Source organism: Cupressus sempervirens, chromosome 3 (assembly GCF_028749045.1).
Source record: "Cupressus sempervirens isolate cs-2001-9-10 chromosome 3, ASM2874904v1, whole genome shotgun sequence".
NCBI classification, from domain to species: domain Eukaryota; kingdom Viridiplantae; phylum Streptophyta; class Pinopsida; order Cupressales; family Cupressaceae; genus Cupressus; species Cupressus sempervirens.
The window spans coordinates 745,514,743-745,527,227 of NC_143120.1; positions in this window are offsets into that span (position 1 = coordinate 745,514,743).

Here is a 12,485-nt window from a genome sequence, read left to right on the forward strand (position 1 = left end):
GATTCTTTCAGATAAGAGAAACTAATTGATAAAGCTGAAAGGAAATTTGATAATAAGATGCTAGAGCATATTGCTCAAAAGATAGCAATCAAGCAAGTTGAATTGTCAACATTTTTGGGTAATTTTGAAAATTCTTTTAATAATGCAACATCACTTTTTGCCAAACTTTGTGATGTTTCTGGTTTTAGTAAAGAAATAAAGGAGAAGCTAAATAAGATTGACATTGATATGCAATCAAGTGCATCCAAGTTAAAGGTAAACTCCTCCTCTACAACCTCCCATCACACCAAAATCAAATATTTGGCAGATGTACAGGTAGAACTATTGAGAGAGGAAGCAAGGATTTGGTCTACACTCATAGACATCTAGAACATGATCCTTCCTATCATGGATACAATGCAGAAACATATTGCTAATTGCAAAACATTGATCCAAGATCAAAACTTCTTAGTGGATGATCACATGATTCAATTATTAGTAGAAGTTCAAATTGCTCTCTCCACCTGTCAAATTTTGCAGTAGACTTGGGATAGTACTTTTTCCACCATCCTTAAGGTACATCAAGATTTTTTTATCTCACTTCAATGTAGTCATATAAACTATATATGTAGTCCTATGGCATTATTGTCAAAAAGGGGGAGAGATTCAGCATAATAAATGAGGAGAGTTATCAATATAAGTCAAAGGGGGAGCTAGAACTCAATAGAGTTAGCATGTGTACATAAGTATCTTTATATATACATTGTATATGCAGCAGTTCTACAAAGATCAATTTTGAAAAATAAACCAAAATTCATTGAGTCAAGTTATGTACATATGTTTTGGCTTATAAGTGTTTTTTCACTAATGCCAAAGGGGGAGATTGTTGGTATTAAGTTATTATTTCCATTATTGACAACACATATATATATTAGTATAGCTACTAAGCTTAGTATAGCTACTAAGCTCAGCACTCAGTTTCCTACACACACCGAGCTTCACAGTTTACACTGAGCATCTCAGTATCTACTGAGCAGTCAAACCGTGTCATGGGAATCCAGTGTAAATCAAGCATTGGAAGATGCAATGTTTACTAAGTGATTAAACTATAATGTTTAACAAGTAATGAAAGTATAATGTTTATTGAGTGATGAAAGTCTAGTGTTTACCAAGTAATGAAAGTATAGTGCTTACCGAGTGAAAGCAAGGTAAACAAAGGATTCAGTTTTTATCGAGTGATACTATATCTACCAAGTCTCCAATGGTTACCAAGTTCCAAGCTATGTTGTGTGATTAGTATGGACCGAGCTTCTACTTCTAGAAAGTGCATGATGATTCCAAGTAATGTAGTGGATGTCAAGTATTAGAAGGTTACCAAGTCAGCTTGAAGAACTTGAGTTTTCTACTATTTGGCTGACTCAGTAATATTTTGTTCACTTGTGTTTTGGTCGACCTTACAATTGTAATTATTGGAATGGTATATATGTAATGTATTATATCATTTACAATGTATGCATGAGAGTATCAAGATAGACATGTAATGCTTTGAGAAGAATGAAAGTGAATCAGCAGTAGAGCAGAGTATTCAGCAAGGTCTACAAGGAGCTGTAAAGATTCATCAGTCACAAGAGGTGATCTTTACTTCAAGGATCTAATTAGCAATCAAGTTGTAAGTAGATCAACTATTTCATCCTAATAGGTCAATTAGTTTTCTAAATACTTTAACATGGTAGACTTGATAGTCTTTGTATAAATCTCCTAATAGAGTGCATACTTCATTGTATGTTTGCAAATCCTCTAACAAGGTGGACCTAGCAGTCCTTTGTGCTCTTAATAGGGCAGATCACTAGAAGTGGTCAATGTAAGCCTTAATAGGCTAACTTCATACTATAGTAATGAAGTTTTGTTGGTATCATCCCCACCCCAGTTTTACTTTCTATTTGGAAGGTTTCTAGGTTACCAAATCACTGTGTACATGTGTTTTAAATGTCTGATATCTCATATATGCAGTAGATTAGATGAATGAATGGTGAATAGTATATATGGTTAAAGCGCTGAATTATTTAAATTTTTTGAGGTTATTGATTCAGCCCTCCCCTCTCAATAACTTGTCATATCTTGAATATTTCCAACATCCCCAAGTGGTGCATTACATCTAGTATCAAAGCCCATGTTGCAACATTGGGATATCTATGTTATTCTTCCACTATGTTATTATTTATGTATGTCTATTATTATCTTACTAGTTATTAATTTGATATCTTTCTTTGAATCTTATGGTGCATGGCATATTTCTTACCCTTATCTTGTGACTCTATAGTGATGCCTCCTACACATAGACCTAGTGGTTAGGGTGGTGACCAATGAGTGGTTCAAGGAGAGGAACACCATGAAGAGGAAAAATGGGAAAGGGAGGGAGAATAATTTAATAACAATCATGGTGGTATTCAAGTTTTGATGCCAGTGCTATAAGTGATTCTTTCTCATTTGGGTCCCTGTGTAAAGGAAAACCAACGCGAGGAAGGTAGGGAAGAGGAGTCTCATCATGGAGATTCCCACATGTTTGAGAAAAAGGAAGAAGAGCATGAGAATTCCCATACTCTAATAGTTGGCCAAAGGCACCTTTGGGGGGTAGGGTCTATCACAATAAAGATTCCATCCATTTGGATATCGAAAAATCTCTTCAACAATCTAAATTGCCATTCTATGATGGCAAGGGAGGTGGCCTCAAGGGAGAAACTTGGTTATTGGACATGGAGCATTGCTTCACCATGTACCCATATGAAACCAATATGAGGGACCATTGTGTAATTATGCAATTGAGGACTACACATCCATTTAGAAAAATATTACACATCCATTTAGTGAAATATTGAGGTCTAGAAGCTCTAGATCAGCATCACAAATCCCATTTAGCAGATCTTTGAGGAGAGGTTCAGTGAGATATTCTTATCTCCTTAGTTTATGGAGTCCCATGCTAATGAGTTCCGTGAGATTAGACAAGGGAGCATGATAGTGGACTTTAGTTCTTTGAGCTTAGGTAGTACTCTTGCTACAACAATGATGATTTAATCCTAACTCGTCATTTCATCTAAGGCCTTAAGGATACCCTTATTGGAGAAGTTCATATGCATCAACCTAGAACTCTTAGTCATTCTTTTGAGAAGGCATGTATTGTAGAGAATAATTTGGCTAGATATTTCAATGATAAATAAGATTCACAGAACCATGGTGTACAAAATTTAGGACAAGATGCCCAATTCACATAGTCCTTAGGGAATGGCTAAACTTGGTTAGCACCCTTTTAGGGTAGACAATTTTTAGGTACTTTAGGAAAGAAGGGAGATGACCAAAGTCAGGGTTAGAAATCTCAGCAGGATTGCCCTCCTCAAAATAGTCAAAAAAACTCTAGCAAGGATAGTGCGCCATATCCTAGTGTTGTGTAGGGTGTTTGTGGAACAAGTTCTAGGCTTTAGGGAAAACTATTTTTCTTGTGGTCACCCTGGCCATTAATTTTTTTGGTGTCCTATTAAACCATCTTTAGGACCTGGTAAGAGTGTGGCTCAATTAGAGCCTACTATGGGAGATGATGGTAGGAATAATCAATTCTTTACGACGGTTGATAATCATCAAGCTGAGCATCAAGGTACAGTGGCTGAGGCTATAGGTACGTTGCATGGTTATTCATCTTCAGTTTTATTTGACTCAAGCACTTTAGATTCTTTTATTTTACCATCTCTTGTTCAATAATGCGGGCTAGTGGCAATATGTCAGGTTGATAGGTGGCAAGTTGAGTTAGTCATGGGTTCCAAAGTAGTTGTAGACTCCTTGGTCAGTGGTTGTAGTTTGAACTTGGGTACCTTCACCACCATATTGGATCTTCCTATCCTACCTCTAGCATCATATGAAATTGTGTTGGGCATGGATTGGTTAGCCAGCCATTAGTTAAATATAGATTGTCATTGTAAGTCAATGCAGTGTGTTGATGTCATAGGTGGATACGTGGAACTATTAGGAGTTTAGAGACTAGTCTCACTTTGGATGATCTCAGCTAATTAGCTAAAGCCGATTGTACAAAAGGGTTTTCAAATGTTTCTTTTTTCTATTAGTGATCTTGAGGAATTCAAGATCCATATGGTGACACTAGATGATCACCCACTCTTCATGAGTATGTAGATGTGTTTCTTGATGAGATACCAAGTATGTCACTGTAGTGTGACATTAATTTTTGGATCAATCTCATATGAAGAGAAAAGATGATTTCATGAGCTCCTTACCACATGACTACTCACAAGTTGAGTGAACTCAAATTTTAGTTAGAGGAATTTTTAGCCAAGGGCCATCTTTCTGAGGAAGAAAGATGGATCATTGTGCTTATGCATTGACTACTGAAAGTTGAATAAGGTGATAGTAAAGAATTGATACCCTTTTCCAAGGATAGATGACTTGTTGGATCTGATAAAGGGAGCCCAAGTGTTCTCAAAGATTGATCTTAATTTAGGATACCATCAGCTTCATGTTTGGGAGGATGACATTCATCAAACAACTTTTCATACACAATATGAATGTTATGAGTTCACGGGACCCTTTGGGTTAACCAATGCACCATCAGTTTTTAAGAGTTTGATGAATAGATTATTTTGCATGTACCTCAATTAGTGTGTCATCATATCCCTAGATGACTTATTGATTTATTGAAAGACTATTGAGGAGCATGAAGTTCATTTACATTAGGTTTTGCAGTGCTTGAGAGACCATTAGTTGTATGACTACTTGAGTAAATGTGGGTTCTTCTAATCAGAGGTGAAGTATTTGGAGCATATCATCACTAGTGATCATATTGTGGTGGATCTAAAGAAAATATGTCTTATCATGGATTGGCTGGTATCCCTTAATGTTTATGAGGTTCATAATTTCATGGGATTGGTAGATTATTACCATCACTTCATGAAGGATTTCTCATATATAGCTCATCCCATCACTTGTCTTTAGTGGAAAGGGAAGAAGTATGTTTGGTCAGACTAGTGTGAGGCACTTGTTTAATGCTCTTAAGGAGTGTTTGACTAGTACACCAGTCCTTGTAGTGCCTAATCTTGTAGGTTATTTCATGGTTTGCACAAATGCTTCATTGGAAGGTGTAGGTGTGGTGTTGCTATAGGATGGTCGAGTGATTGTGTATGAGTCTAAAAAAATCAAGGACCATGAGCCTAACTTCCACACTCATGATTTGGAACTTGTGGTCATAGTGCATGCTCTTGTTCATTGGAGACATTTTCTTTTGGGACACAGATTTGAGTTGCATAGCGATCATAGGAGCTTGCAATATATCTCTACTCAGCCAAATGCATGACAATGCTATTAGATGGAATTCTTGTGTGAATATGACTTTGATGTTCACTACATTAAGGGGAAGGAGAATGTTTTCATAGATTCCTTGAGTAGGAGGTGACATATGATATTCATGCTATTATTGGGAGTAGATTTGCAAGGCTATATATTGGAAGCTTTGCCTAGTGATACTTGGTATCAAGAGGTTAGGGTAGAGATTGAGTCTAGGCATACCCTTGAGGGGAGATTTTTAGGTTATTGTTTTGAGTCTGATGGACTACTATGACACTTGAGGCATATCTATGTGCTGGTGTTAGGTGATCTTCATACCTTGGTTTTCTCAAAAGTGCTAATGTCTAATTTTAAGACTACACCTTTAGAATTCACTAACTCAATACCCAATAAGTTATATGATTTAGTTGAGCAAAACTACTACTGTTGTTTAAATTTGGAAAAACAAATAAGGGAAACTATTCTAGTGCAAGTAATGTCAAAAATAACAAAAGTTCAAATTGCTAAGGCTACTAAGAAATATGGAGTTAAGTTTACACCTAAGTATAGAACCTTCAGCATTCTTCAAAATAATATTGAAGATGTGGTAAAGAACTCTACCCAAATATGGAAACTAATCTATGGGTTGACCACTGTAAAACAAGGGGAAGCTGATCCTTTTGAGGGTAAAGATGATGATAAAGAAGATGATAAGGAAGATGAGAATAAAGATAATACAGCTAGGGAAGAAACACAAAAGCAAGATGATGACATGGCTACATCTGAACAATAGCAAGATGAACAGAGTGTGCAACACACACAAGTATCGAGTGTTAGTCCCCCACATGACATAGTCAAGTCAATGGAAACTATTATTGTCAAGGATGTTCCTGATGCTTCAACTGAGAACATCAATCCACTAATTGTAGATGACTTGAAGAAAATATTGAACCAATCTATAGTACAAGGAAAGTTATGTGATAATCCAATCTTGATTAGTGTAGATGAGTTCCAAAATGTAGTAATTGATATCACAAGGGACAAGGTGAATCCACAAGAACCACCTTCTACCATCCCTTTAGAGACTCAAGTGCAACCTTTGGTTCAAATGATAGTAGATACATCTACTAAGGTTGATGCACTTATGAAAGTTATTACTCTTGAGAAGAAGTAGGAAGAAGAAAAAGATACAAATTTATAATAGGAAATGGGACAAATAGATTCATCTATACCTGAAGCACAAGGACTAGGTATTGTTCATGTCATTGTATTAGATAATAGCTAATCTAAAGAATGTGAGAAAACACCTAAGGTAAAGGATAAAGAAACCATCTAGGCACTGGTAACTCTACTAGCATTTGGCACTTCACCTACAAAAGTTCTTCAAAAGTTGAGCACAGAAGCTATACCATTGTAGATCTTAGTGCTAGGCTCAAGCTCTTCAAAAGTTGAAAAGGTAATTCACTATGGTGATATCACTCTTGCTAAAGAGATTATTAGTCCTAAGTTTGATTATGATACAATGACACTGGATCAAATAAGAATTTTACAACAAGCTTTAGAGAAGAAAAAGCATCAAGAAATGCTTAAGAGAGAATACAAGTAGAATCAAGCTCTTCAAGACATAAAAGACATCTTTCTAGATGCATTTAGTCTACCTACTCCTAAACAGACCAAGACACTACTAGAGCAACTAGCAGACATAGTGGAAAAGGTCAACAATGAAGACATTGATACAAGTGCAAAAATTCTAGAATGGCCTAAGAAGAAGTTCCAAGAAAAAGTCAATGAGAAGATATCTGGTGATATAGCACTTACTCAAGTTGCATTGGCAATAAAGGTTGAGGATATGAAGAAGGTACTTGAGAATATATTCTCATTGTACACCAAATTTTTTGATCCTACACTCTTCACCCAAGAGACCAAACATCATATTCTGAGCTTGTAGAGAAATCTCAATATATCAAGTACAAGGTTACCTCAGAACCTAGCTCAAAGTGAGAAGCATTTTCATACATTGCTTCAAACATAAAGTCAATTAGCTATGTTAATAGTAGAAGAAGCTAGCATAAGAGCCAAATTGACAATTATACATGCATCTCTCACCCCTCATATGGAGATACTACACAAGTATACAGGTGTCTTTCTACTCTAGATGGCCTAGTACACCTTGTTGTCGAGCTTGCCATCCAACTCAAGTCACTAGATGTTGTATGTGATAACTGGGATACAACTCTTAAAATTATAATGGAGGTCCATATATTATTTTTGGACAAACATACTATACATGTATAGCCCATTTGACATAAGTGTCAAAAAAGGGGGAGAGTATCCTATAGGGAAGACAGATAAAAAGGGGGAGATAGAAAAAAGGATGAGAACATCTATGAGGGAGAATAAAGAAAGGGGGAAAAATACATGTAGAGATAGAAATAGAGCATAATAGACATATTAGGGAGAGTATGAAATAGTATAAGTGCATTAAAGTCAAAGAGTATCAGTCAATAAAGACAATTCTACTTAGAAAGGAGCACAAGATTTTGGATACAGAATAGACATATTAACTTAGGGGGAGTTATAAAATTTTGAGGTATATAGGTTATTGAAAAATTTTGAAATTTTGAAGTTTTTCATATAAGCTAAGTCATGGATATCTTATACTTGAGAATATTAGATTGATTATATATATTCAAGTATTTTTGACACTCATGTCAAAGGGGGGAATTGTTGATCTTAGATTGGTTTCAACAAGTGAGTGTCAACACACTAAAGCCATTTACTTAGTTCATGTCAAACTAGTAATGCATGTTGAGTACAACATGTAAATATTAGACCATGCTAAGTTGTAATGAGTGTTGAGCCACTCATGTGCCAAGTCACTCAAGTGCTAAGCAGATAGACCATGCTGAGTAATTCAAATGCTAAGTGAATAGTAGATGCCGAGTAATTTAGGTGCCAAGTCAGAAAAAAATTACGGTGTATGCCAAGAATTAGAGAATTCATATGTTGAGTGACACACATTGGGCATATTTATTTGTAATGGCACAAAAAACTATGTAAACCATTTTCAAGCTGACTTAAGGATAGATTTTGATCTTTCAGAGATAAGGATGAATCTATAAGCAGATTCCCTATGCAATTACATGTAGCCAATCAAAAAATGGGAAGGTTTAAGTGGAAAAATAGATGAATCTCATCCATAGATTCATACTTAACCCTAATCCACCTAAGTCTTCTTAAGGAGGATGAATCCCTAAATTTTAACAATGTTGAGAGCATTGGAGAGGGGTGAATGATCGAACTGGAGGAGTGAACAAGATAGTTTCTAGAGCATTCAAGATGACTTAGTAGTAAGAGTGAATCATAGAATCGATTGAGTGAAGAATAGAGGATAGAGGAGGATACAACATTGATACATTAAATCATGAAGGATCAATTAGAGATTGGATAGAGGTGATCTTTTATTAGGCAAGCAAGTGCCAACCGCAAGATCTATGCTGAGACATTTTGATAGGTGATTTGATTTAAATCTCTTAACAGAGTAGTCCTAATAGGTTGTATTGAAATCCTTTAATAGGATTCTTACTTAATTTTGAATTGAAGTCCTCTAACTAGGCACACTTCTAATAGGGTGTTAAAATTCTCTAATAAGGTGGGACATAATAGTCTTTCTAAGCCTTTAAGAGGACAAGCCTTTCACAAGGAAAATCATGATTCAAGGTCAAACCATTGTAACCTTAATTGGATACACTTTATTGCTACAATAGTGAAGATTTGTGGGTGGCATCCCCACCCCAATTTTACCTTCTCATTTGGAGGGTTTCTCAGTAATCATATCTAGTGTTAAGTGTGTGTGTTTGATTACATGTTTACATGGTTAATGCATATGTTTTATATGTTATTTTATTATATTAATGCATTTGATGTATGAATAGTGAAATTTTTATGGGTCCAAGTTTAAACTCCTAATTCCACCCCACCCCTTAGAATTTTACTCCTTTTCCACTTGTAATTCCAATAGAAAAATCTTGAAGAAGCTCTTGAGTAAATTGACCTTCTTACTGAAGACAGAGATAACCTAAAAGATAGATATGAAGATGCAAAATTTTTCATTGGTAAACTGGGAGACAAAATTGATGATCTCAAATCTAGAAAGGAATCATTTGCATAGACTAGTGACAATGATGAAGTAAGAAATATCTAGAAAGAAAATGAGATTTTGAAACATGAATTGAAAATTGTTGAATTTAAGTTGAGTCTTAAGAAAAATGGTGGCAAGAATGATCTTGAACTAAAAATTGATAATACAAACCTTAGATCCCAATTAAGTCAAGTTACATCTAAATTAGATACTATCAAGATTGAGCATGTAGAATTAGAAAAGTACAATATCATCATGAAAGGAGAATTTACATAGGCTAAGCAATGGTTAGAGAAACTTTATTTTAGTAGTGAGAAGATAGATGAATAGCTATTTCACCAAAGGCCTTCTTATGACAAGACATGACTTAGATATCTTATTGGAGAGAAATCAGTGAAGAAATTTGAAATTAAAAGAGAACTAGATCTAGTAATTGAATCACCTAAGGAATTTGATCTGAGTAAGGTAGACTCAAGCACATCTAGTGAAGTATCAAAGGAAGTAGAATTAATTGATTTTTTAATGAAACATGATGAACCTAAGAAAACAAAGAATGTTGATAAACCTACGAAAGATGAACTACCTAAGTAAGATGTGAGTTTAGAGGTAGATGCTTCATATGTAATGAAGTTGGACACATGAAAAGAGATTGCATAGGTAAGTCTTTTAAGCCCATTACTAATTTATATTGTTATTATTATCATGGTTATGGACATAAAGTAGTAGAAAGTTTGATAGTAATAATGTAAATAGTGAAATTTTTAGGAATCAGTTACCACAAAAACAAATTCATAGATCCCATAGATGTCTTAAATAACTAGTTACTATTGTCACTCGGTAGCCACATAGAGAAATACTGTAACTTAGTAGATTAACTTGTTACTGGAGTTTAAGCATTCACATTTATTAACATGCATGCAAAAGTAAATAACATGAACACAAGAGATACCAGATTTAATGTGGAAACCCAATATGGGAAAAGCCACCAAGTAGCTAGCTACCAATTTTCACTCTTTTGAAGTGAGCCCTATTAGGAGCCAACCCTGTTAAAGGTTACAAAATACACTGTTAGGTGTGACCCTGTTAGAGGATTTAATCACCCTACTAGGAGTGGCCTTGCTAGAGGATTTTAGAAAAATTTAGTAGAACTGTACACCTTGTTAGAGGATTTACAAAATGGCTATTAGACCAACTTTGTTAAGAGATTTAGAAATTATTGCTACAATAGTAAGAAAGTAACAATAAGTGACCTAAAAGAGATGCAACTAAACTTTGTTGATACAGATCTCTAGTCTACTTCAATAGATCCTTACTAATCGAATACAACTCTACTCCTCCTCAAGGACATCTAATCCTTCTCCAAGATTCACTTATACTTCCTCTTCACATTATCAACTCATTTGCATACTTGTTCACACAATTAGAATCCACAACTTGACCTTTTATTTATACATTATAAGTTGTCAAGTCGGCTCATTTATAACTTACATTTACCAATAAACCATACATCAGTTGGCTACAAATATTATATTAAACAAATGAACTTTATTTCCCAAAAAAATGAAATCCTTCATTGGCTAACCTTACTCGATAAACACTGCTCTAGAAAATGATTTCCAGTATTAACCAAGTGAAGCTCGGTAAACACTGCAAACTTTGAAAAATCCTTTGGAGACCAAGTGAACTTGGAAAGAACTAACAATTCCTTTGCTGACCTTTCTAGCTCGATAGAAACTGATCTCTACCACAGAAGCCATCAATGCCCAAGTGAGCTAGGTAGAAACTATCTTCATAGTGTAACCTCCAGAATTTCTCAATAGACTCTATAATTTTCTTTGTTAACCTTTTGAGCTTGGTAAACTCTGTATTTTACCTTGCTAAGTAGTTGAGCTTAGTAGACTCTGACTGATAACTGATATGACATTTGTGTAACATCAAAGACAACACATAATTGAACAATTGTATGCAACAATCTCCCTCTTTGGTATTGATGGCAACACAACGTGTCATAGTAGAATGAAATTTGAAAAAAAGTCTTTTTTTGATAGAATGCTTCTCCTTCTTACATTTCATTCCATAAACTCCTCAAATACAATAATCTCCCTCTGTGAATGAATTACATAGCTTCTTCATAAACAATTTCAAATTTCAAAAAGATATGATAGTATACTCTCCCTCATTGACAACACATGCCAAAGGAAACACAAACCAAGTGAATAACAATGTACCTTATGTACTAATTCATATGCAATATTTCATGATTATTCCACATCAACTGAAAAGATCTTCAACTTGATACCTATTGATGCATCACTAAAACTTCATTTTAGCGAGCTTTAGATAGGGGAATGACCCGTAACTTACCTCTTAGATACAAAAATGCATCCTTAGGTAAAGGCTTTATGAATATGTCAACATTTTGTTCCTTTGTATGGACATATTCCAATCTAATCTCCTTATCCTGCACTAATTCTCTAACAAAGTGATACTTTATTGCAATGTGCTTGGTTTTTGAATGCATCACTAGATTTTTGGATATGTTAATTGCACTTATATTGTCACAAAACATAACAACATGTTCTTTGATTTCTTCCTTCATACATTCCAATAACTATTTGAACCAAACAATATTAGGATAGTTTACTGTTGCTACAACATACTCTACTTCTGTTGTGGATTGGGATGTACAATTTTTCTTTTTACTTGTCCAAGAAACCAACCTCTTTCCAAGAAAGAAAGCTCCTCCACTTGTACTTTTTCTATCATCAATGTTTCCTACCCAATCTGCATCATGAATACTTTCACATCTAGATTACCTCCAAGTTTGTACCATAATCCATAATCATCAGTTCCTTTCAAATATCTCATGATTCTTTTGATTTCCATCATGTGATTTTTTCTTGGTTTTGCTAAAAATTTTGCTAACCAACTGCAAGGGCAATATCAGGTCTTGTATACACTACATACTGCAACTTTCCAATCATAGATCTATATAATGTCTAATATACCTCCTTTGATTCATCATCCTTGGTAAGTTTCAATCTAG